The sequence below is a fragment of the Rattus norvegicus genome, chromosome 14 (assembly GCF_036323735.1).
Source record: "Rattus norvegicus strain BN/NHsdMcwi chromosome 14, GRCr8, whole genome shotgun sequence".
NCBI lineage: Eukaryota > Metazoa > Chordata > Mammalia > Rodentia > Muridae > Rattus > Rattus norvegicus.
In genome coordinates, this window is record NC_086032.1 from 57,056,964 (window position 1) to 57,083,685 (window position 26,722).

General features: G+C 38.4%; 1 protein-coding gene across 15 annotated transcripts in view; it reads right to left on the bottom strand.

Annotated features, from left to right (window-relative positions):
* Window positions 1-26,722, bottom strand: part of Pcdh7 (protocadherin 7) — a 430,160-nt gene that overhangs the window by 372,147 nt on the left and 31,291 nt on the right. The window contains exon 2 of one of the 15 annotated variants that reach the window (XM_006251023.5): window positions 1-26,722. This exon is cut by the window's right edge and continues 19,855 nt beyond it. The exons of the other annotated variants lie outside the window; for them this stretch is intronic. The gene's annotated coding sequence lies outside the window, so the exon portion shown is untranslated. 15 annotated transcript variants of the gene reach the window in all.

Sequence of the window (26,722 nt, forward strand, 5' to 3'; positions counted from 1 at the left end):
TTTTGTTTTGTTTTATATTGTTTCTCCATGTTCCCTAGCATGGCTTCAAACTCATGATATTTTTGCTTTCGTCTCTCACAAGGTAGGATCTTTCACTCTCTCCTTCTTCCTCTCCATCCATCTCCATTTCCTTTTCTTTTCTTTTACACATACATACAAATGCACACACACACACACACACACACACACACACACACACACTTCATGTTACACTAATCGTTAAACTTCTGTATATTAACCATATATACATATATGTGGGCATAAGTCCAATGGGTTTTCCTCTCCTCTCAAGGATACTCTGTTCTTATGAATTCCCAAGACCTCAAAATTCTCCAGACCAAAAATTAAGTCAAGAGAATGACAGGTCCCCTGCCATTCAACAGATGCCCATAGGAAGAAGAAATTTCTTGGTGAAGATGCGTGCCCATTTTGAACAGATATATTTTTGATTTACTCCATTTGTTTTTACCCGAAGAGTGAAAGAGGATCTTTGAGAGAACTGTCATCTTTAAAACGCAGTGATATTTCATGTTCCCTTCTGCAGTATTTAGATTGCGTAGAACTGAAATGCTTCCAGTAGCTCCTGTGTCCAATTTTTCAAAGCTGTCATTTCCTAGGAAATCTGCTTAAGCAAAATACTGATGTTGTTAGAAAACAGAACAAACATACATTAGAAAATACATTCTAGTCTTCTTTGCACGTCAGTATCTTAGACAACAATAACTTAGATGAACATGTGAAAATAAATTGAAAGGTGACTGTGATGGTCTGGCAAAAGTGTATGAATCACATGTACTCTGATTAGTTTGAAAGATACATTTGGACTTAGCTCCATAGAGTTTTAAGCAATTATCATATAAACAAAATATTATTTTCAAAGCACGTGCTAAAAGTCATTGTACTTATAAGCAACGAATCCTGTCAGAAAATTTGAACAATGAAAGATGGCCATGCTTATCTTTCCTCACATTAGGTTTGCAGCCACCATCATCATATAACTTGTTCATATTCTAGGTGCAAGCAGGCAACAATGGCAATAACAACAGAAATCACCAACCACTACATTCACAGACCGCTGACCTTTCTGAACCTTGGTTATCACAACTCTTATCCTACAGTCCACAAATGCAGGAAAGCACAGAAGATTGTAACCTCAAAGAGATGATGTGAGGATGACTGATGTGAGAACCAATAAAACTTGTTATCAGGCAACTTCCATATGTAGTAATAAACGTGCTTTACCAAAGACTGGTCATGATGACTGAAAGTATTACTCAACATTCTTAAGTAAAGATTACTGTCAGGATATACATATAAAAACAAATGCCCCAAGCTGTGTACATTTAGATAAGTAAGATATGGCATCGCATATGTGACATTATATTTCAAAATATCATTACATAATTTTAACCTCAGCGCTCAGAAGGCAGAGGCAGGCATCTCTGTGAGTTCAAGCTAGGCTAGTAAAAAAGTGCATTCCAAGACAGAGAGATCTACACAGAGAAAAGCTGTCTCAAAAAAAAAAAAAGAAAGAAAACATAAATACATACACACATACATACATACATACATTAATAAATAACTAATTAAAAGAAATTACTATCTCTAAAAGTATGCAGTACAAACTACATACGTATACATACGTATTACAATTTCATCCTTTACTTTAAAAACACTAGGCATGGCTCAGCAAAAGCCAAGAATGCTTATGGTGTACAATCTGAAACCCAATTCTCTCCTGGCACTTTAACACTGGATCTGTCACCCTTTAACACCACAAAATCAATACTCTGGAATGCCATGGTTCTCTGCTGGCCCACAAAGTCAAGGCATGATCAATTTCAACTTCCTTACTAGACAGAAATAGACTTAGACAAATAAAAGATTTCATTCAAGTTCAATTCAATAAAGCAAAGGAATAAAGGTGAGGGAGTCAAAGTTGTTAGAATTCAATCCAACAAATGTACACTTACATCTAGACATATTTTACAAATTCAACTACATTGCAAGCCATCCAAAAGAATAAATCACAAATTAAGACTAACATATGAATTACTGTAATTCCCAAATTAAGATGTATATATGCAGAGTGTGCATGTGCACAAATGCACACGTGTTCATTTCCTTACATGCATACATTTATAAGTGATAGAAGCGTGTTAACTGAATTCCTCACCACATGTGCATGCCTTGGATGTAATGTTAAAGTTGAGATCACTGCTGCTCAGTAACAGCCAAAATCTTACCTTTACTCTCATAAACTGTATGTGCCTAAGACAGTTCCCTGCTGCACAATAAGCCTTGTGACAAATATCTAATGGCTGTAACAAAAGCAATTCACACCTTAAATGTATCCTGTGCATAAAATGTATCAGAATAAAGTTTCTCTCTTGTTTCTGTCTTTTCTACTTTTGTCTCATATCAACAGTGTCCTACATACTCAGCATGCACACGATAAACAATTGTTGATTTATATGAATAGAACATTTCCCCCATATTACTAGTCAACTCCCAATACTCTAAAATTTGAACAAGTAGTTTTTAGAAAATGCTTAAGTGATTAAGATTTTATATATATATATATATATATATATATATTCCAATGTGTATGATTGTGAAAAACATTATCTAGTAATGCTGTGAGAAAACAAGACATGAAAGTTGAGAGGAACAAAGTGTGGTGCTTAGATCACTACTATATAATCTGGCCTTCCTAGGACTCTCTAGTCTTAGTTACAAAAACAAGAAAACATGAGAATAAGGGGGTTCTCATGTAGTCTCTTGGGACTATGCCCTTCTGGATACTAGAAGGGAGATGAATTCTAAGGAAATAATGAAAGGGGCTCCAGAGCTCAGGATAGAAGACAGTAAGCAATTCTGTTGTGGGAGGTAGAAGAAGCTGGTTGTTGAATTGAGAAAAAATCTAAACAAACTTTCATGAAACGAAGAGACGTGGAAGGCTTTGGCAGCCTGCGGTGGAAGACCCAAGTTACTGCTTCCAGTCCCAGTAAGGCAGGAGCATAAGCCATCCTTTCTCTTGCCTCCCTATGTCATCAATGCTAAAAGAGAAAAGATAAATTGCTCCCTTGAAGTCTATACCAGGGGCCATGTGTTTGGGTAATATGATACATAGAAAGTCTTTAAAGAGATAATTCTTTCCAAAATAGAAAGCAATGTGTCCAAAAGAAGATTTGCCTCTCTTTTGCCTATTTTTCTCTTTACTTGAAAAAAGCTACTAAGTACTAAAATAGAGACAACCATAATCTTAGAAATATGGAAAGGGAAATCAATGGTAAAGCTGGTGGGCAGAAGGGTATTAGGATTCTTCATGGAAACTGCTGAGTTACAGCATCTAGACATGTGCTCTCAGGGAAAACAAACCCCTCCCCCATTTAACTAAGGTGAATCCATTATTTGGAGCTGAGTGCATTCCTAGATGATGCCGTTGCTAAGGGAAAATCAGACAGACTAGCAACAACAGAAAAGATAATGAAGACCTGAGTAAAGGGGTAAGAGGGTTCACTGCTACTCCTATTAAACCACAGAATACGTAAGTCGGTATAGTGTTTGGCTTATTGACTTCTAGTCTTTGCTTTTTCTTACATTATTGACTTCTTGTACAAAACAAAACAAGATATTTTGTTGCAGGTGGTTTTACCTTTATGCAGGTGTGTGAGCGTGTGTGTATGAGCATCTGTATGCATGTGCGTGTACCTGCACGTGCATAACTCCTATTTACATGCCACAGAGCCCAGCAGAGGACAATGAATGGGGGTTGGGTCCCTCCTTCTGCCATATGTCTCATATAAATAGAGTTTGGGTCCTTAACTTTGAAGGAAAACTTCTTTATCTGCTGGACATCTTGCCAGCTTATAAGGACAATTTTTAAGTGTCACCTATTTCTCATCTCTACCCAAACCAGCAGTAAGAAGCTGTGATATTCAGTTTGGAATGTCTTACTTATTAATGAAATTTTTGCAGGAATTTCTTTAAAACTACATGGAAAGCCTACTATTTAATTAATAGGAAAATTTTAGCACTAATAAAATAATGTATGTAAAACATTTAATTATACACAGAACATTGCTAACTGCTGTCCACATGGGATATTGCAAGGAAAACACAGTGACACAGTATCTGGCATATGGTACATGTTTATTCATTATAACCACTGGGCTGTCCCTGTCATTCGTAGGAAATTTATGCCTTACCAGAAAGGTTGGACTGTTGCAGATATATTTCAGCCTCATGGGTCTTCCCTCCAAGTCGCAGGTGATGGGCTTACAGGACAACTCTTAGCCCAAGCATGGATACATATTCTTTCTGACATTAAAAAGTAGTACCTCAAAATAATACTTGAAAATTTTTGTATGAAGATGGCATGTAATATCAGATAGACTCTCACATACAAACAGATCATGTTCAGCACAAGATAAAAGAATTGGATACAAAAAATAGGCAACAGAAGATGAGCAACTTCTATCAATTTCTTAAGACTTAGTCCACAAATTTCTTTGTTTTGCATAAAATATAGTAAGTGCTAGCCTCATATAAGAAGACTGCTGACGAAAAACATGCATCTTTGTTCCAGCATTGAAGCATGTTACCAAGGTAGCTACACAAAATCTGAGTTTTTTAAAAAAAGACCACCCATGTTCCGGTTCCTTCTATGGCTTTGGTAGCTCTATGATTCTTCTGAAAAAGCTTATAAATCATTATGAAAGAAAGTGGCATACACAAGGTAAAATGTAAGAGTTTCCTATAGACTTATAATTCCTCATGTCTGTAAACATTCTTAAAATGTGCAATTAGCTTTAATCCTGAGGTGTCACAACATTTTTTAAATTTTTAGTTGAGAGTCTTCTTGTAAAACAAAACCAAGGGATAATCATGTTTATATATGATTTTCAATGTTTTCCATTCTCTAACAAGGAGCCTGAAGAAGAAAACATAAATTTTATATGCCAGGGAAATACAACTGACCAACTGTTACACTCTTTCTGTGAGCACTGACACTCCGATTGCCTCCCGATGTTCAGATAGGAGAAGGACATGATAGATTTTCCAAAGGTGGCTACCGCCAAAGTGCTAAACACTTTTGGATGGGATCCCAGATGCGAGCGTGTGCGGAAGGTCTTGTTTTGTTTCTGTTGAAGAAAAATTTGAGGTTTTTCCATAACCTTAATTTAAGAGAAAGGCATTTTTCAGAGCTAAAGCAGTTTAAATATGGTCAACTCTGAGTACCTTAGGGCTAAATGATAATCTCTTTTAGAGATTGTAAGTGAAGATTACATGTAAAAATATGGAGATTATTGCCATATAGTGAAAATAAGTAGATCGAATAGCACATTCTTCCTCTTTAGAACAGTTAAATAAACGAAGTGATTAGACGATATTTGTTTTTTCACACATGATCTCCACAAACCTGTAAAGATGCAGTTTCAGGTTTATATTTTAAAATGCCTAAGCTTAAAACAAGCTACTTAATCGCTTGTCCTAAGGTAAAAGATTCCTTACACATACAAGTAAACGTGTCTCTTCTATAGTCTCTTTGCTAATAATAACATCGGCCATAGCATTCCTGTTTATATATATTTACTTGTTAATTGCTGCGACAGAGTCACACTTTGTACTTGGCATAACCCGGAATTCACATTTATCCTCCTGCGTCAGCAACCTGAGACACTAGATTTCTAGTCCTGAACCTTCACTCTCAGTTCTGTTTTGTTTTGTTTTTCTGTGGTAAAGACAGAGAAAATATGGAAATTTTCTCCTCAAAATTTGGTTCTCTGTACAATTTAGACCTCATTTCCTGGGACATTAGAGTTGTTGAATAGGCATTTTGTCCAGTTTTCCAACTTCTCAAGGAGGAAGATGGACTTCATTTCCCTAGTACTGATCACAGGAAGTTTGAGCAGTTTCAAGTTCAGTGGTCCTCTATCTCCCTAATGCTGTGACTCTTTAACACAGTTCTTTGTGTTTGAAGGTGCTCCAGCCATAAAATTTTGTTGTTACTCAATAACTGTAATTTTGCTACTGTTATGAATAGTAATATAAATATCTTGTATGCAGGATATCTGATATGTGACCCCCAAGGAGTTGCTACCCTTACTTTGAGAACCAGTAGTCTACTTTATAATCTAAAACTTGAATTTTAATGTTCATCATACTGTACGTTACAAGTTTCTTACTGTTACTTAAAGGTACTTTTAAGATATAGGCACTGGATTAGAATGACTGGAGTCAATGAATCCATGAAGAGAGACATCTGAACTCTCGGGAACCACACTATTCCCACCTGAGTGTCCCTGTCTGTCTTTCTATTTACTTCACTAAACAGTTCCCATAACAAATGCTCTCATAATAAGGCCAAGGCCCTCATACTATTCCTTATTGTTTAGAAGCAGGAAGTCATAAACAATTTCTAACCACATTCTCATAACTAAGGAAACCTGCCAACGCACATGAACACGATACTGATTTATTCCCCCACAAGAAAGAAAAACTGATGCGTTATTTCAAGCCAGGGCCACTGGAACTCGGTGCATTAGCAAGATCTGTAGGATGTGCTTCTAGAACAGATAATCCTTGTTTGAAAACAGAGCGTGGAGTGATGTTAATCTGCAAGAGACTGAAGCTGCTCATGGCCCTCTAATCAGAGCATGGTGCACTTGAATCATCCGCCCTTTCATTTTCCAGCTCAGGATACCCACTGAGCCAGCTCCATTGGCCACTGTGAACACGGCACTCTTAATAAACTCAAGGGGTGTTTTGCAAGTACAAGCCTGTGGAATTGGACACTTTAGGCAAAATTTTAGCTGCATAATCAAGACTATAGCCGAAAACACCAATTAATGGTGCAAGGCACAAATAATCAAGCTTTTGCTACGTAAAATCTTCTATACACTAAAAGTAAAACGTAGGAAATGTAGCCCTGACTTTGCAAGACAGCTCCTCAAAATGCCAACAATAAAACTACCTATGATTCCGGCTGAAAAGTTAAAAGGGAAGAAAGGTGACTTTTTAGCTTAAGAGAGCATTGTAAAATTGGAAGAGCCACTCCATATGTAATTCTGTAGTCTATCATTTAAACTTTAATGTGAATAAAATTTGCAGTTTGTGGATCTTAATGGAATGAGATCCTCAAGACTTAATGGAACTTATAAAATGATGCTAATATACACTGGATATCATAAAATACCTCAAAGTAGGGGATTGTGTCATAATGGCAAGCACAATTAAAGGACAGATAGATGCTTGGAGAAATTCCCTTTTGCTTGACAACAGGAAAGGCAAAGCCTCGGATCCGAATTGAGACTTATCAGACAAATATACGCATGCCAGACAAGCAGGGGGGAAAAAAACGCAATGAAAGAATAGCCACACAGATGGGAAGGAGATAGCTGACTTGCAGGAAACCATGCGGAGTGACAGCTCTGCAGTATCTCCACACCTGATCTGGCAGCAGGACCTAAGGGGGCCTCTCTTCAGCCAAGTCAGCAAGTCTGGAGGCAGATGTGGCTCTGCTAGCTGCGTGCAGAAAGTCCCTGCGCCCAGCCTTCATCTCCGCACGTGGTGCCTCAAAAATACATAGAAATTCACAACTCTACTTGTCTGTGCTCAATAAGGAACAAAGCAGACTTCTAGTTTCAGAATGAATCATCGGGAGTGGGGGAGTGGTGGTGGGGAGTCTTTAACTGAAAGGGCTAGGCAAACATTTATTTGACCCCGATCTGCGTGCCTCGCTAATTCAATTATTTTAAATAATGCAGGGAAATGGGATCACAGTCATTGAAAATCAATACTAAATTGATCACCTGTTTTAAAAAACAAATGCGCATCTCCGAAAGCTACCTGAAGTTATCATGTCCGTATCACTGCATGGGAAAGTTGATGGCAGCTGCATTTGGTCCCGCTGCTGGTGCATACCAAGGAGTTTCCACAATGATTTTTGTCCAGTTTATGTTCCGAAAAACAGGACCTCTAAGAAGTCAGTGGATTTTTAAGATCTAAGAATCTTAGTCTTTTTTTTTTTTTTTTTTTTTTTTTTTTTTTCGGAGCTGGGGACCGAACCCAGGGCCTTGCGGTTGCTAGGCAAGCGCTCTACCACTGAGCTATATCCCCAACCCCAGTGGATTTTTAAAACCGTGAAAAATGGCAGAACGGCAGAGATTGGAAAAGAAATCGTGAGTAAAATGGGTTGCATTGCTTCTATCCATTGGAACCTTTATAAACGAACTGGCTGATAGTGGGACAAAAAGGAAAGTAGTTTTCAAGGAATTTTACTTTAAAGTCTCCTGCTTGAAACTCAGCTTCAGTATCTCCTCGCCTGGTCTTGGGGGAATGTGATGGAATTGCAGGGAGGGAATCTCGGATTCCAGGCCTTCAGAGGTCTTTCTGTTTTATCTCTTTTGCCAATGGAGCTGACATCAAAGGAGACGCAGCAGAGGCCACCCACCTGCCCTTTTCTACTGCTGTTTCATTCATTTCACAAAATTTTGACATCCCAGTATTAAATGAACAAAAAATGGATATACAGGCATAAGAACTGCAATAGCCAGTGAAGAAGGCAACTCTAATTGTTACATAACAATGACTTAGTGGTGGAATTAGATAGAATTGCTACATCTACAGAACTACCTAATAACGCATCAAATGTGAAGGGCAGCCGCATGGTTACATAGATGAAGAATAAAATATTCAAAACTAGATCTGAAAAGTACAACTTAAAACATCCCCACCTCTGTTTTAAGATATAATTTTATTTTTAATTATATGTATACATACAATACATATGTGGCAGAGGTAGGGTAGACACTGGTAAGTGCAGTAGCCCTAAGAGGCCAGAAGAGGGCGTCAGATTCCTTGGAGCAGGAGTCAGATTGTCATGAACTGCCTGATAGGGGTGCTGGGAAGCGAACTCCAGCCCTCTATGGGAGCATCAAGTGCTCTTCACTGTTGAGTCATGTCTCTACCCAACTCCTACCTTTTCAATGCCATGGTGCCATTATTAACAAGCAAAGAATATGACGAGTTGAGAACCACGGGGCTCATAATAATGAACCTGTTGGAAACGTGAATGCCATTTTCCACAGATAAAAGTACACTCAACAAGGGCAGATGAGACGAGCAGAATTGGAATTCTGCCTGCTGCTCTGAAGATTTTAATTTAGGATCACTTACATCTTCCCTCTGAATGTTTGCTGCAGAATGAGGGAAAGGTTTTTCTAGAAAGTTTAACTCTCTCAAGCTTATAGGTCAGAAATCTAAAATACAAGGAGGGCCCTACAGTCAACCTCGCTATTACATTGTGATTTTAATGTTTTGATTAAATTCTAAAACTCTCTGCACTCAGGGCCCTAAAGGAGACAAAGGGTTTCTTCACTATTGGCAAAGCTTTAAGGATTTCCAGCCAGAATGAAAGATTTTTATTTTTATTTTTTGTCAGAGACTGATTTTTTTTTATGAACCAGCCATCACACGTTTTGTTTCCACTTCTGCTCTCTTTTTTAAAATGTCCCTTGGACAGCTGCTGGCAAACCTTAGATGAGCTAGAGCAGAGGTTCTCAACTGGTGGGTCGTGACCCTTGGGGAATCAATGGACAATCTCACGGGAATCATTACGAGCATTAGAAAAGCACGGAGATTTACATTACAATTCACACCAGTAGCAAGATTACAGTTCTGATGTGGCAATGAAAATAATTATATGGTTGGGGTCACTGCAACATGGAAATCTGTATTAAAGGGTCGCAGAATTAGAAAACTTGAGAACCACTGGGTTAGAAGATCCTTTCTGCATTTCCCTGTGCCCTGCAGCTACTGCTGGATGAATCATTAGCTTACTTCCTGTGCACTGAAGTTTTCCCTGGAGCTTGCTACTAACTAAGAGCTAATCACCAGGGTTCTGATTTAGCTCTCGAGTTCCGATTAGATCATAGTTTGAAGTGGATGACTGCCGACTGCTAATTCTTACCTGACAACATATTGAACAAAGGCTATATTCTGGAGGAATGGGGTTTGTCTTTCCTGTTAATGACCCATGACTTCATATTGTATCATTGAATGTGTGACCATGCTTGAGTTTAACAGGTAGGGGGAAGGGATGTATAGGCTTCAGTGGCCACATGGTATTACTATGGGGAATCCTAATGGGGAAACTATTTACAGCCCAATATTAATTTTAAAAATTAATGCTGGATTACAAGAAAGAGTCAAGAATAGATTGACAATCATGACCATCCTATACATGTAAAAGATATACATACAACAGGTATTTTAAATTTAACTAAATTATTTGGCACAACTCAGCATTTTGTACATCCTCGTCTCACAAATATAAAGCTGTCATTCAAAAATATCTATATGGCTGGGGATGTAGCTCAGTGGCCAAATGCTTAACTCTCTGGCCCAGGGCTCTTTACTTGAGTCCCTGACAAAAAAGAGGTAATAAAACAGTTAACTGCTTGTTCATTAGAGAAGAAATTTGCTTCTTGGTTTATTACATAAATTGTTTAGTGACCTGTCCCATATATTCATATGTCCTTTTTTATGCATACATTACAGTATTTCTACAAATAAAATCACATATGGCATTTAGAAGGACAGCAGCTCCTAGTAGATTAAAAACCTGTGTTTTCTTTCTACATACTATCAGAGGTATCATAAAAGGCTAAACCATGTCTCATTGCCTTTACCATACATCACAAATCTTAGACCAATTTACTTTGCAAATGAATACTTAGGAAAGAGAAGATATTAATTAAGACTTTAATTTGTTTGTGTATTTCAAAATAATATAGAAATATCTTTAATTTCTTATAGTTGAAAATTATATCTTGTGACAGTGTTATTTTACAATTAAGGGGAACTCCTTTTTTTTTTTACTTCTTTCTTTCTTTTTTTTTTTCTTATTTATAAAAGAAAAGATTCCTCTGGGACTATATCCCCAACCACTCCTTCCTGTGACGTCTTATCAAAGCCTACTAGTGCCTCTTAACCGGCGTCATTTGGTTCCTTTTTGGGTCTCAAGGCAATTTGGATCTTCCCTACTCCCTCCCAATTATAAATATGCAAGTTAGATAATTGGCCCACCTCATTGACTGACGCATTGCCTAAGCTGAACAGACAGCCTTCCAGTAAAAACGCTAGCAATGGGTGGGGGAGGATGTCTAATTAATCAGCCTGAATATCTGAAGTCATTATTGCTTCAACTCCTTTGGTACCTTTCTCAACTCTCTCAACTATTAAAACACCCAGTGCTGTCACCCACCTGCAGCCATCACACTGGCACTGGAAAACAAAGTAAAAGGTTTACTATGTAGAACATATTAATATGTCTGTGGAAATCACATATACTTTTATTTATTCTTGACATCTTAGATTTCTCATTTAGATTCTCAAATTTGAAGAGCTGGGAACACAATTGCAAATGAGTTAAGGAAAGAATATTTCCCCAGGCCCACAAAATTATCTGCACTGTGATTATCTCTGCTCTAAGCATTAACTTAAAACCCATGAACAAAGTCAGGGAGAGGAAAACTTTGTATGTGTGTCGAAGGGCAGTCAAAGGTACCTGAGTCTAAAGAAACAAACAAAGTGAAAAAATTAAAATTCATGCATTATAGAAATCCTTGTAAGAACAATTGGAGCCTCTATTACAGGACTGAAGGCTAGGAGCACTACACACAAAGACACCAGATGGCATCACCAGGCTTTGTAGATTTGAGGTGATGAAATGAGATTCATATATGAAGGTAGTAGGGATTATTCAAGCTGGCTCTCTGATATTATGGACTTACATGTGTCTTTCTGGGCAGTTTTCAGAAGCAATATGCAGCACAAGATGGACAAGTGTCATTATAGTTGTTCACACATAAATGCAAGAACCATGAAACATGCTAAGTGCCCCAAACCTTCAATCTGCCTCCCCGGAGAAAACTATCTCACTTGCAGAGGATATTTTTTAGATAAAATATCCATGCAATAAAAGTGAGCAAAAAGGCCCAACATTCATTGCACCCATCAACACATTAGGTAGAACTTGACTTCTGTGCTCCCCTTACACAGTGAACCACAAGGCTGGTATCTCAAAACTAACCAGTTTCATTCACAGGCTTCATTCCATTTAACGAACACATGAAATTTTGCAGTAACTTCTATGTCTTTGAGGGAAAACACCTGCTTTCAAGAATTGACTATGTCCTATTGCATAGATAAACCAGTGAGGGCAAACTATAAACTGTACATAGCTTATAATACTATGTTTTTGAATCATGTCTGAAAATTAGGTATAAGGATGGACTTTTGATACCCACAAGTTTGCTCTACCTGCTAACACGCCTTTTAAGCAGAAACTTAACGATTTTAAGTGAATTCTTCTGAAAATATGTTTCCTATAAGCTGAGTTCTAAAACACAAGATGAACAAAGATTCAGTTACCATAGGTTTTAAACATTAAAAATTTTATTTTAAAAATGAGTTGATGGAATCCTATTTTGAGGATATTTACTTATGCCAAGATTCTTACACCTGTATGTTTTTCTTATCTTTGGCTACTACTTAAAATAGAATATAGCTATCTTTAACAAACCACATGTTTCTGGTACTGATGCTTTAAAAATGCATGGATTGCTTGTTACAATAATGAATTGAGTAAGAAACAAGTTCTAGGTGAGAAAGTAGATGTTTGGAAATCGTGTGAAAATCCCTACTCCATGTGCCCCTCCCACCCCGTGTCTCATCTTACTTTCATCCCAAATAGTAGTGAGACGTTATGTGATGAATTAGTGTTTGAAATGCCAAATGTGCCATACGGCAAGCAAACATACAAACGTAAAAAGGTTAGGTACCCAACAACTACCAGGTGAACAGAATAATCCTTCAGTTTCTCTTTCCAAATGGTATTTTAGATTATTGAGACCCTATTTCATCATTAATGAGAAGGGATTTGAGAAACAGCAGAGATCAAAAACAGAACGTATCCTGAAGTCCCAGGCTAACAGAGTCTCCCGGGGATAGCATTTCCTACTTCTGACTAGACAGCTATCCCCAGGAGTACCAGCGGTAGTTGCTAAAACCCCAACTCTCTGGCTGGGTAATGAATGTGCCCTCCACATTAGGAGACGTTTCTCCCTCTGCTTCCTTGTTTACCTGCTACAGCAGTAGACAATTTCCTGTAAGCAGTTGTAGAGAGTGCTTGATATTCAAATGAGTTTACCCTGAATTGTTTGGAGAGCTTTCCAAGAAATCATCTGTAAAAGTACTGTGACTCCAGTCTGAATTCTGCTATGGGTATGCTTGTAAGAAGCAGTCCTCATTGACTAATCTCTTTACACCCAGGACTAGAAAATAAAGATTTAAAATAATCCTGTTTGTGCTGGTGAGATGGCTCTACAGGTAAAGGTCACTGGCACCAAGGACTGAGAACTACCTCAGAGCTATCTCAGAGCTATCCCAGATGTGAAAGAAGAAAACCAACTCCTGAATGCTGCCACTTGACACTCATGTGTCCACATGTATACATACATGTATACACACAAGCATGCAAACACACACACACACACACGCACAAACACACACACACATACACACACTAAATAGATACTAAAAAAAATGATACAAACAAGACTTGATGTGCCAGGGTGAGGGTATACCCACAGGGGCTCCCACTTGCTCAGAGAAGTGGGAGGAAAGGGGGAAAGATTGTGAAAGGGGGTGAACAGGAGGGGGTCAGTGAGTGGAATGTAGAGTGAATAAGTAAAAAAATAAAAAAATAGAGGCAGGCAGTTAAGTCCAGATGGAATATATTTTTAAAAAATAACATTTAAGTCATAGTATGTTTAAATCATTTATCAACACCTTTCTCACTAGAGAATGTAATCAAGTTTGGAATGTTCTGTTTATATGTAGATTCACTCCAATGATAAATAAAAATCAGTAAGTTGGTTCTGCTCATAATAACAGTGAAAAATGTTAGGTTAACTTTGTGTTTTTATTAATTCTAGATTTCACAGCTACCTTGAAATTTTCAAAAGACTTGCTGCTTTAATCTAAGGATCTACTGCAAAACAGCAATTAGAGAAAGTTTTCTGTCTGGGAAAAAAATGCTTTCTATGGTCTTTGAAAATCCTCAAGAGGTAAACTATGTAAATTTAATAGCCACCATTGATCTTCGAGTATTTGGCAATATTAAAAGCAAAGAGAGTCCTTTCTTAGTCAAATGAGTCAGAAATAAAATTAATGGAGACATTCATCCCAGGAGTTCAGGAAGCATGGGACGATAAGAAGAAGTGACTTTCCACACATAACCTTCTTAAGCCAAGTGATTACATGCAAAAGGCCATGCCCTTAAAAAGTTTAGGCCGCAGTTTAGTTTTATTGTATGTTGCATCAACTTAGTCATTATGAAATCTTCCATCTATGTTGGACAGTGATTAATAGTCAGTAAACAGCTTTGCATATTGACGGCTGTTTCTTATTGCCTCAGAAGAAAAGCAATCACTAATCTTAGAAGATGAAAATATATAAGAAAGATGCTAATATAGCTTCAAAATTTTTATGAAATGTTTTATATGTGGTTGTCCAGCTATCGTTTTAAGGATGCTGGGAGATCGAGATACCTGAATGATGGATCTGTAAGCACAGGTCCAACTAACTCTGGCTTATACGTCACACTATTCTTACATCACGCAGACACAGTCTTCTGAACGTCAACAGTGCTTTCACATAGGAGGGAAGCATTGATTCACGTAGCTGCCTAAGAATGCACCAAAGTGTTGCAGAGGGTCCTCAAGGGTGGTTAGCAGGTGTGTTCCAATATTGTTTCAAACCGGTTCTGTCTCTAATCTCCATTGTGACTTCCAGGCAAAGGAAATGCTAAAAGCAATTCTTCCCCTGCCAAATAGACAAGATAGCCTATCTAATTCACATTCCTGTTGCGTGAATTTTATATATGATGCATGTTATAAACTGAGTATAGTGTGGAGCATGCAATACAGTATTAAACACATTCTTATTTAGACAGAGTGGGGTAGTTTCACTTGGTCCTCCTCACATTGAAAGTTTATTTTATGGGTTTGAAAGTAATCAACTCAGACTGTAGTAAGTAACCAAGTGGTCACTTGCTCCAGATAACCATTGAACACTTGCCATGATGCTAGCCCAACTTAATTGTGAGATACATATCAGACTTTAAAAGACTGTGTTTCATTTTTAGTTTTTTTTTCCATTTTATTTCATGTGTACAGGTGTTCTCTGATAGCACATAGTGCACCACATCTGTACCTGCTGCCTTAAGAGGACATAAGAGAGCACTGGGGCCTCTGTGTTGGAGTAACAAATGCTGGTGAGTCACCAAGTAGGTGTTAATAATCAAATCAGGGTCATCTGGAAAGCACTCAGTATTTTAAACCACTGTGCCATCTCTCCAGACCTTCATTTATAATTTTATATCAATTAACATTAAATATATTATATATTTGTGGTTAATGTTAAGTACGGTATTAAATTCATTCCACTTCTTACTATACTAAGATGGCTGCTGAAAACTTTTACTTATAGCAGGTACCGATTTCATTAGGAATACATCACAGTGCTGCTCTAAGTTGTTTTTCCATTAGCATGACCCAGTGTGACTTTTGGGAGAGCAGTCGCATGGCCCCTGCTGAGATATGCAGAGCAGAATGTCACTTCCTTAAAATCTCCCTGAGTGAATCCTTCTAGAACAAAAAAGGTAAAAACTGTTTCCCTGAGGCTTCATTTATTAAGTTTTGTCAAGAAGCCAGTCTCATCTGGCCGCACTACCTAAAATCCCTAAGAGATTCAGTCATTGCTATTTAGTGTCTAATGAGAGTGTGGTGCCACACACGTTAGTCCTGCCTATTAAACAAAGGGCAGTTTCTCTGGGCAAGCACCAAACCACATGGAGAACTTACAAAAGTCTCTCTTTGCAAATAGAACCAAAGCATATGGGTCTTGGTTAATGTATGCTGTAAGCAGAATTCCAATTATGACTGGAGGAATGCATGTTTTTATGACCTCACAGGACACCATCCACCTGGATATGTCTCTATGTAAGATATATAGCTTCATTGTAGCACACATCACCCCGAGAAGGCTGGTTGCATGGTAGTTCTCCCCTGTGCTTGGTTAGGGAGGCTCATCAATGCCATAGACCCTTTGAATGGTGTCATGGCTCAGGAAGTCATTTCATCCATTAAGGAACATAATTAAAAATAAATACACTTTTGAATAAAGAAAATTTCATACATTAAAGTTGATCAATACAGAGTCACAAGAAGCATGGATGTCTACTCAATCTTCACATTAGTGTCATAAAGAAAAATTGCTATTAATTTATTCTATCAGCTGACAGAACCAGTAAAGTAACAAAAGGCGAAAGGCAAAAGGCAAAAGAAAAAAAATCAAACAAAAACGTATAAGTAAAACTCTTCTCATCAGTTGGAAAAACTACATCTGCATTTTCCTACAAATTAATTTTTAAAAGACCACTAGTATTTGCATTAATGCCCAACTCCGATCACCACTATCAATCAATTATTAAGAGAAAATAATAGATTCTTACTGACACTCTGCAAAGAAGAGTTCTACCACTTTCCAAGATCCCTAGAGAGGGAGACATGGCTTAGCAGTTAAGAGCACTGACTGTTATTCCAGAGGACTTGGGTTCAAATCCCAGCACCCACCTGACAGCTCACTACTGTCTGTTATTCCAGCTACAGGAGATCCAACAACTTCACACAGACATATACGCAGGGAAAACATCAATTCCCATAAAATAAATAAATCATTAAGATATCTGGAGAGGAGATTTGAAATAGTGGAAGAAAAATAAAGTCACAGCTAAAGAAGACTGGACTAGAAGCCTGAATGACTTCACAGAAGGGCAGGGACAGAGTGTAAGCTGGCTGGCTGAATGTTTGGAGGCTTAGAATATCCCATTTCCTCTACCCTTACGTCTTCATTTGTGTTCCACCCCTTCATCAATAGAAAGACAATGTTCGGAATAACCGCTGAGATGAGATCTACCACCTATAAAAATCCCCAAAGTAGGAACACTGACCTGGAGAAGCCAACATTTGTTGAAGTTCAAATACCACACTTACTGAATTTTTAATACATCTTGTAATGTTCTCAACTATGTGGACCAGTGTGCCCTGCACTCTCTTCTAATGCGGAGAGGTGATGTCAGCGTTTCAAGGTCAGATTTATTGAAAACATGACCTAAATTTCATTATATAGAATGTTCTGGATTAGAAAAAAATCAAGAGAAAGAAAAGAACAGCCTTTTGAGCTACATTTAGATATTGCCAAAAAACTGAAATACATGTATTAATATGAAGATCTCTGTACATCAAATACATAAAAAATAGATTAGATATAGATACAGATGATGTATAGATTAGATATAGATTTAGACATAGATTTGGATACACTTTTCTAATATAACATTTACCCATTCTTAATCCATTCATAATTTTTTTACTTAAACTGAGTCATAAAATTCTCAAGTCTTTTAAAATGTATCATGTATTTATAGACACATGGATAGAGTTTCTATAGTCTAGTAATATGTTAATATCATAATAGAATGTTAGCTAAGATTCAGAAAAAAAATACAATTGATTTTTCCCACATAGAGATAAAATTTTTACACCCAACATATTAATATTCAATTTATGTCATTTCTCTAGTCTTAGAAACAAGGAACATTATCTATCTTTATAAAACACACATTGGCATGAAGCTGGCTGTTTGATTAGCTTCCTTTTGTCTTTCAAAGGTCCTTTGCTTTCAAAGCGTCCTAAAAGTCAACCCATTTAGTTCTGAACACCCGGTATCATCTTTTTTTTCTCCAGTAAAGTGTTTAACCTCAAGGTAAGTCTGACATGGCAATATGTTCTCGGGACAGATAGAGGCGATGTTCTGAGCAATTTACAGAGCCTTCCAAAGGAAGGCAAATGGAGAGAGGCACACGGGCAAAATGAAGAGGAATTGTTTCACTGCGGTTATTTAATGAATCTATCTGAATGGGTTAAAGCGCCATCCCAATAATTCCACATACAGCATCCGCTCACATCTCCTTTTACAAAGGAGTATTGAGCCGCCCGCAGTTGCCTAGGGACACACAATGCCATGCACTTGCAAGCTTTGTCTCTTCTCCCTGTCTAACTGCAGGAGCAGGGAACATCCACTGTCTGCCTCCAGTACTCACATACCAGTCAGGCTATTGCAGGATTTGTGGCTTGTGACTGGGTTTTGTCTTGACTTCTTCCACATACATATGTAGGGGGAGATAAACGATGATGTCATAAGCCTTCTATGAGTTTTTCAAAGCCAATGTCACAAATTCACCAGCAGCACCCGAAGCAGGGTATGTTGGAGACAGTATGGAATGCTGAAAGCTATCTTCCTGTCTGCTAGCCTTCTGCGGAATCATATGATAGAACCCCAAGTTGAGCGTAGGGAGTTAGGATGTTGGTCAAGCACTGCACAGTGCTTGCAGCACAAATTTAAGGAACAGGATCCAGATACCCGGAAGTCATATAAATAAATGTGTGGGTTTGGGTACCTGGCAATAATTCCTGCTTCTACAGGTAGAGATAGGGATTCTCAGAGCAAGCCAGTGAGGACAAAACTGGCCCCAAACAGTGTTTTAGAGACGCTGGCTCAATGATCAAGGCGGTAGAGAGATAGAAGATAATTCCTAACATCAACTTCAGGCTTGCTACATGAACTCCCAAACACTTATACACACAACCGTACATCTATGAAGACACAAAATGCAAAGCATACACACACACACACACACACACACACACACACACACACACACACCATACAGACACACACATGAAAAACAAAGAAGGGGTCCAAGGTGATCTGTACTCTAGGTCTCTCCTAATTTATCCCTATCTGTCTGGTACTACTTCTCCCATAAGTCACTTCTTCTGCACTGGTCCTTCTGTTGGTGCGACGGACCAAGAAGCCTCTAGTATCTCATGACTATCTCTTTTCCCCGTGTTTGCTCTCGTCTGCCTGAAAAACTATGTCTAAGTTTCCCTTCAACCTACACTTTCAGTCTTCATCAGACATCCTCTTCTCTGGGCCTTTTCTGAGTTATGTATAAACCCCCACTAAATGTGTGCTTGGCACGTTCTACCTATCCGTTCTCTCTACTCAGCATTCATAAGTGTTACCATCTAAATTTATACTTTGCTGATTTCCATCAATCATTATGTGAATCCTCCCAGTAACATGTAAGTTGTCTGTGATTACTTAACTTTCTTGTTTATTTTTTTAACAAGGCTGTTCTTTGTTGTATCCTAGTGACGTCAGCAGTGTCCTGCACAGACCGCAGCCTTATGTGATAAAGGAGTGTTTTTGTCTACATTTCCTCATTCAATGTCTCCAACCATTCCACAGACTTTCACTGGAGGTACAGTAGGCTTCAGCGTTATGAATTCAGTGATAAATTTAATGTGGTGTTTTTTTCTTGAAAAGGTCATGTTACTGTGGGAATAGACGTGTGGAAATGTAATTGTAAGGCAGAGTGTTAGTGCTTGTGGAACAGAGACTGAAGGAAGGAGAGCAACTCATTGGGCGTGGGTGGAGACAGGGAACACATTGATGGGAAGTGACATTTGAGCTGAGTCATGAAACATGAGTGTGTTTCTGAGGCCTAAGGAAGGATTCAAAATCATTTCACATGGAGACAAAGAAATGTACAAAGACTGAGATCTGGCAAGGGGAAAGTCCTACTGGGCAAAGAACACAGGGCTCCCGTGGTTTTAACCAGAGCGGGTCAGAAACAACTGAGAAATGCCACCTGCTCACGACCTCTTTTTATCGTTCCACAACCTTCGTTCCACCCTGCGTGTGGGTCCTGAAGTACTCATCTGAAACACAAGTCCCATCCCCTGCGATGATTTTTAAGGCAGGATAACGTGGGCAGTGGGTGGGTGGGTGGGGCTAATCCAAGGAGCAAGCAGGGTATGCAGCAACAGGCAGAGAATGAGTTCAGTGGACACATGGAGACGAAAGATTCAAATACAGGCGAAAATTGCCTTGTCATTCTTCTTGTAGGTGGTGACTACTAAAATAAGGAACATAATCCTTTTAGAAGCTCTGGGGCTACAACAAAGGAGAAATGTTGAGAAGTGGGAACACACACAGGATGTAGTGGCAGCTGCTCCCATGAGCTCTGGGAGTATAGATTTAGACAGTCCAGCAAGACAATGAGAGCAGATCCCCCGGGTGAGCCGTGACTCGGCGAGGACAGGTATAGAAGTGGAGACACAGCAGCAAACCCACTGCCAACAGTGAAACGAAGGCAATGAGACATGAGTACCAGGCCCTCACTCATAAATGTCTTCACAACAACAACAACAAAACAAACAAAAAGCTTCAGGGAACACTACAATTGTTCCAGTCCTTGGAGCCACCAGGAGCAGATGAGGACGGCAGGAAAAGAGAACGCCCACTTATGGAAAAACAAAGCACCAGTTATTTTAAACAGCTGGATTGTCTACATTCCTCAGATCAACCATATATGAATTTCAAATACACACTAGTACCTCAGATGACCACAAGCACCATGAGATGCTGGTGGGGCCTGTGGCTGATCTTGACAGAAACAGATCTCCATTTTCTAACTGTGTTCTTGGACAAACTATAAAACTGCAAATCTCAGTGTCTTCATTCCCAGAAAGTGGTATTTTTTTAAAGGTAAAATGGGATAATCCATCCGCATACACCTTAACCCAGAATAAACCCCCATGAAAATTGCCCAAAGTCCCAATGGGAAATTTTAGCCTCCCATCTATAACCAGACTATGGAAAAGAAAAAGCACTTCTAAAGGGTTGAGTTAAAATATTTAACCACCAAATTGAATTGAAGATAAAATGCCAGAATCCTTTAGAAGGATGGATGCCTGTGCACTGTACGAAAATGATGAATCTCTTTAAATGTCTTGCGTACTGCCCTGAATCTTATTATTGTGTGACCTTCATTTTTAAGAGCAATGAAAGTACCTTGAACCAGACAGGATTTATTGTCCTCACCTAATGTCCCCTGCACTAAGTGTGAATTTCATTCACATTAACACCTCACAATTTAACTTCTGTAAGCATAAAACACTGTAGACATTAAACAATCTAAAATAAATCAATACATCATGTTTTCTACAGAGGAAAAGAAACATGAGACGATGACACAGTTTTCTTCATATCACTGGGCCAGGACAACCGTCTTCCTCCTCACTTGACAAATGACTTCCACTGCTAGGTTGACGGGGAGCTAAACTTACTTAAGGACACTGTTCTAATGAGTCCTGGTGAGGGCCAACTGTAATGCCTGAGACTACTGCTTCCTCCCTCCATAGAAATCCCAGTGTTTGCGGCAAACCTTTCTGCTTGCAAACAGAAAAGAAAGGAGCATCTACTTCCAGATAGAAGTGGACACAGATTGCTCGCCCTGATTCTAATTTGTGAGCCTGTGCAGTTACCAATGAGTCATACTAACAAAACATTGTAAAAGCGTATGGCGTTTTTGCTTTAGTAGTTTCTGAGATTATTAATACTGTGGAGAGAGGCCGAAGCTTTATCAGTAAAATTCATAGCATTTCAAATACAATTCAGGCATTATATTTCAAGTTAGATGTAGAATCAAGTCTGTTAATACCATTCTTATTTGTGAGTGCAGTAAACTCAGAAGTTCGCTATGCTTACAGTCGTGGTGGCTTGAATGAGGAAAGCCCCCCATAGGCTCATGTGTTTAAATGCTTGGAATTGGTTAGGAAGGATTGGAAGTTATGTGGTATTGTTGGAGGTGTGTCCTTGCTGGAGGATATATGACATCGAAAGGAAACATTAAGGTCTAGGCCAGTCTCCGTCTCTGTCTCTCTGTCTCTGTGTTTCTCTGTTTGTGGTTCTGTCTCTCTCTCCCTCTGTCTCTGTCTCTTTCCAGTGTCTCTGTCTCTGTATGTCTCTGTATGCATCTGTCCCGCCTCACTGCTGGAGATCAGATATGAGCCCTCAACTTCTTCTTGAACACCATGCCTAGTTGCCTTTCCCCATGCTCCCCACAGTGATGACAATGGATTTACCCTCTGGAAATGCCTTCTCTTATAAGTTGCCTTGTTCTACTGTGTCATCACGGCAGTAGAACAGTAACTAAGACAGCACCTTAAAGAGAGACACCTGGAAGAGACTCCATCTAATTCTTTTGTTTGTTTGTTTACAAAGGGTCTTATGAAGCCCAGAATTGAGATTGGCCTTGAATATCCAATTATCATGCCTCTTAACTCCCAAGTGCTGTATTATAGACCTCTATCATATCCAGTTTGTACAGTGCTGGAATTTAAACTCAAGGTCTTCGAGCACTGAAGCCTGGTAAAGGTGGGCAAGCATTACCCGCTGAGTTACATCTCCATCGCTTTATGACAATTCTTAAACTCAACACAGATATTACAAATATGTGTCCTTATTCTACACTAGAATAGAATAGAAACAGAGAAAATATGAATAAGAGTTATTATGTTATAAATACTGAATCATAGAAGAACCCACTTATTCTCTAGCAGAGCTTGGAAAGTGTTCCTGTCAACCCAGCTCAGCCTCACCGTGAGCTTTGTGACAGCTGGGCACATGGCACAGAATATGTGATGGCACCGTACAGAATGGTTGCTCAGCGTCTCCACATATCCAAAGTGAATTACTAAGAAATGATACATGATTGCCAGTATGAACATAGATATATGAACTCGGTAGTATCTGAACTTCCTCTTCATATGTTTTTTGATATATTAACTATATTAAAGTTTGGGAAAATATTCCTAAATAACAGTATTTACCTGTGTTACTAAAGTTCTTTCATTCTACTTCCATATCAATAGAAGAGAGCTATTAAGGTTAGCTCTCCTTTTACAGTTAGAGTTACTTGAAGGGAAGTAAGATATGTGCCCGAAATAAAGAGGGTCCTGTGTGGAGACATTAAGAGAAATGGGTTGGCCTTGTCTTTTACAATCCACTATTGTTCATAATGACATAAGCAGTCACTAAGGCATGGTGCTGACATATACAGTATATGAACTTCCATGCAAGCCAAGTGAGACCTCTTCCACTTGCATTAATACTTTTAATCAGGGGTTTCTGAAAACTGAAAGCTTCTTATAACTTTCAGAACTTCCCAAAATTTGTGACAGGAAGTTCCAATACTCTCTAAAGTCAATCTCTTTAAATTGGGTTGCAGAAGCATGTCATTTATTTAACTCCTTCTGCTGGCTAGTTTCCTGTCAATTTGAGCCAAGCTACTGTTATTTGAGAAGAGGGAGTGTCCAGTGAGAAACTGTCTCCACAAGATTGGCTTGGGAGGAAGCCCGTAGGAATGTTATTGATTGATTGTTGATAGAGAAGAGCAAATCACACAGTGGATGGTATACGATACAGACAGAGCAAGCCATAAAGACCAAGCCAATAAGTGGTCCTCTTTCATGACCTCTACATTATACCCTGACTCCAGGTTCCTTCATTGTTTGCGTTCCTGCCCCGACTTCCTCTGATGATGCATTATGACATGTAAGTATACACTGAAATAAATGCTTTCCTCTTCTTGTTCATGGTCATAGTGTTGTTGTAACATAATAAAAACTCTAACTAAGGCATTCCTTGAAGAATAAGTAGACATTTATTTTAATACTCCATTTTATATAGAGCCACCATTTATCAATACAATTTGTCCCACCCTCTAGATATTACTTTAGCCCTAAAGGTAAGAGCTAGATAAGAGCAATGGAGTGACCATCAAATTTCTGTCACTGATTTATCCACCACTAACTGCCAACCTCTAGCCTTCCATGCTTATTGAAAACAACTTAGTAAATATACAAAGCAGCACACACATTTTCCGTTATTGACTGGCAATGCTAACTCCCCTCACAATAAGGGATAACATTTAGCATTCATTACTTTCAGAGGCAGAAATCTCAATGCTAAAATTTTCCTTCAAGTTTTCATGTTCAGGGTGGAAAAGGAAAAACACAATGGAATGGTCATTACTTCTTTGGTTTTTGGATCAAGTCCTTTGTTTAGAAGTATGTTGAAAAGACCATCAGAGATCCCCCTTTATAAGACCAAGGAAGTCAGCAAAAATAGAAAACAATTGAAAGAAGAGAGAGGTAGATAATGAAGGATTAATCAGGCAGATTTTTTTTCCTAAAATAACTATGTGGTGTGATTTCTAGTATGAATATGGCCATCAATTTAAACTTCTAACTAGGTGGGGAGTTTACATTTTTTAATGAGTGTGAACAAAAAGGAAATTATATAGCAAAAAAATCTTTGAATTTTTAATTAAAAAACATAGAAGTTTGTAGACAAAAGAAATCTATAGCAGTTCTAAAGATACTCTTCTAAAGTTTCTTAAATATCAAGTTTTTCACCTGAGTATGATGGTATAAGCCTTTAAGTCCCAGGACTCAGGAGTTAAAGGTGTTTGAGGCTAGCCTAGACTACACAGTGAGTTCCAAGATAGACCAGGGTACATAATGAGACTATGTCTCAAAAAAATGTGTTCAGGCAAAAGGGCATGCATATGGCAAACCTGTACATTGACCATCTAAAGGCATGGAACTCTATTCAGGAGGAAATATGATGGTTAATAAATTATAAAAGACTAAGAACAATAACAATTAAAGTTACGAACAAGCACATGTCATTTGAAACCCAGTTACACAGTTTGTACGTTAAAACAATATGTTCTCAAATTATAACTGTTTTCTAACTTTATATACCAATGACACAAGAAATATTTTCTACTGTGTGTGAGGATTTAAAGAATGTTTATAGTTGAGAAAAGGATGTGAGACTCTTATCCTCAAAATATGTCTGGTGGGTGTCTTTGATCTTCCAGGACTCTAATTATAATAGGATAGCAAAGGGTGGGTCTTAAGTACTGTCACTTCTGATGATCAAAATGTTTTAGAAAAATCTTCAGTAAATTAAGCTCTCTCAGAAACAATTGAATTGGTGCAGAATCAATGGTAAGATATTGTTTTGAAGGATTGTAAAGACAAATTTCTGAATGACTCGTACCACTCAAGGGTATAATGGTGAAAACCATTTTCTTAAAATGAATTCATTTTGCACATTTATAGCATCACTGGCTCAATGGCTTAATTCTTTAAAGTTCTAGTACTTGTAAATTGAAACTCTAGTGTACATTACAGCTTCATCTCTTACCAATTCCATCCCATCACATGGGATTCCTCTCAGTATTCCTCTAACTCTTCCTGTTTCCTTTGTCAAAAAACATCAATTTGTCATAAGGACATCAATGAATTTTACCCACTCTGAAAGAGCTTTAACTATACATAACTGAGCCTTTCCTCCTCACTCCTTCATACACCCACAGCTTTATTCCTCATCGCTCCAAGTATTGCAGTACCTTTCACTTCTAATACTGTCTTCAAACATAGACACCATTTTGCTCTCAATTTTTTATATACCCTGTCTCTAGATTAGTACCTGTCAGGAACTTGGTGAATGAATGACTCAACATAAATGAAGAAAGACAATGTCTAACTAGAAGCCTTCTATGTTTTAATACGACCGATGAACACAAAAATCTCAAGGGAAGAATATACACGAAGAGGTTTGTGAGGAAAAATGCTTCACATCAATTTGACTCCTCAGAACCACCTAAAAGCCAGAAGTATCCCATAGTACAATCAGGCATCTGTAATCCCAGCATACCCATAAAGAGATAGGATGGGGAGACAAAAGATTTTCTAGCAGTTCATGGGCCAATTAATCTGGAGTACACAGGAGAAAAAATATCAAAGAGATCCTGCCTCAGGCAAGGTGTAAGGCAAGGACTGACACCTGAAGTTGACCTCTGATGCTACCGAGGCATGCCCTCCAGCATTCACATACATAAATGTTTGCATACGTACATATAGAAAAGTCAGGGCTAGAGAGGTGACTCAGTGGTACTGAGTCAGACACAAAGCACTGATGCTGTTACAGAGGGCCTGAGTTTCATTCCTAGCACCTACATGATGACTAACAACTGTCTGTATCTCCTGTTGAAGAGGATCCAACACCCTTTTCTGCCATTCTTGGGCATCAGAAATGCACATGGTGCATATATGTATATTCAGACAAAAAACCCACGCCATCTAAAATGAAAATTTGTTAACTGCACATTTTACAAACGTACAGAAATACAAATATATTTCTGAAAATTCTGCCTTCCAAATAAATATCTAGAGTTGACTCCTTTAAGAATATAGATGATGTTCTGCATAGACATTTAATCTAAGAAAGTTGAAGGCTAGCTCTCTCTTATTTCTTGCTATATCCTAACTCTCCACTTTTTCCATTCCCAGTGTGATCAAGATCCATGCGGGTCAAACCAAATGCTCAAAAATCCCATGTCTCCTGGATTACCGCTGTGTTTTCCCAAGGGAAAACCATTTGCTATGTTAAAAACAAAAGAAGACTGGCTGTATAGCTCAGTGAATAAGAGGACACTCAGGTTTTACAGAGGGCACAGGTTCGATTCCTGGCACACACATAGTATCTTACATTCAGCTGTTACTCCACTTCCAAGGGACCCAGCATCCTTTTCTGGCCTCCAAGGACAAGAAGCATGCATCAAATGCACTTACAAATAGACAGGAAATCACTCAATACATAAAAT